General features: G+C 40.3%; 1 pseudogene; it reads left to right on the forward strand.

The window, feature by feature from the left end:
- The first annotated feature begins 287 nt into the window (after positions 1–287).
- LOC148044733 (BTB/POZ domain-containing protein KCTD1 pseudogene) lies at positions 288–791 on the forward strand (annotated as a pseudogene).
- Positions 792–1310: the final 519 nt, after the last annotated feature.

Below are 1310 nucleotides of genomic sequence, written 5' to 3' on the forward strand. Positions count from 1 at the left end.
GCTTTCCCCTCCACTGTCTCACAAAACAGTACAGCTCTTTTACTTCGAAGAGCAAAGTTAAGTGACCTGCTTATTGAAGATACTGGTGAGGATGTGAATCGACATTGAAATAAATTGTCTCCATTCAGATCCCTGATCGCCCTGCATGGTATGAAATCTATTGTCCAAGCACACCAAACTGCTACTCATGGGCCTAGTATTTATTTGAAAGGAAAACTAGCTGTTCCTTCACCTTCACTCCCTTTGACTTTAAGCCAGGATTTCTGAAATGCTAATAAAGAGATTATAGTTTGTTATATGAAGAAGCAAAGTATTTTCAGCTTCAGCCCATGCTAGGGGAAATGGAAAGATGGAAACAGGATCGAGAGACAGGCCGGTTTTCGAAATCTTGTGAGTGTTTGGTTGTACGTGTTGCTCCGGATCTTGGAGAAAGAATTACTTTGAGTGGAGATAAATCTTTAATAGAAGAAGTTTTCCCAGAAATTGGTGACGTAATGTGCAATTCAGTCAATGCAGGTTGGAATCATGACTCAACGCATGTCATCAGATTTCCATTAAATGGATACTGTCACCTCAATTCAGTTCAGGTACTTGAAAGATTGCAACAAAGAGGATTTAAAATTGTTGGCTCATGTGGGGGAGGAGTGGACTCTTCCCAATTCAGTGAATACGTTCTTAAGCGAGAACTCAGAAGGACATCTCGTTTATATTCAGTCATTCGAATAAAACAAGAACCTCTGGACTAAGGACACATTTTCTTATGCAACACAAGGGGAACCTTTTTCATGTGCAGTTGGGACACCAAACGGCTTTAGAATGAAAAGTTGAATAAAGATATGTTTATATCAAATATAGAGACCATGCCTCTATTCAGATGAGAGCATTTGGAATAGTAATAATAACTACAAGGTGTAAAATATGTATATGTGAACCATTACGTTTGCAAAAGAAAATTAAAGAGCCGAGGTGGCGCAGTGGTTAGGGTGCAGTACTGCAGGCCACTTCAGCTGACTGTTATCTGCAGTTCAGCGGTTCTAATCTCACCGGCTCAAGGTTGACTCAGCCTTCCATCCTTCTGAGGTGGGTGAAATGAGGACCCAGACTGTGGGGGCGATATGCTGACTCTGTAAACTGCTTAGAGAGGGCTGAAAGCCCTATGAAGCGGTATATAAGTCTAACTGCTATTGCTATTGCTATAGTTTTCTCTGTGAGACCTTACCAGAGTAAATGTTAATCTTAAATTCAGGATTGCCTTTTGTTTGCACAATGGTTATATAGCAACTGAACAATGATATCTGTCAAACAAATCA

Source organism: Thamnophis sirtalis, unplaced genomic scaffold (assembly GCF_051295495.1).
Source record: "Thamnophis sirtalis isolate CommonGarterSnake01/CBP01778 unplaced genomic scaffold, rThaSir2_p1.2 scaffold_7, whole genome shotgun sequence".
In the NCBI taxonomy this organism is placed as follows: domain Eukaryota; kingdom Metazoa; phylum Chordata; class Lepidosauria; order Squamata; family Natricidae; genus Thamnophis; species Thamnophis sirtalis.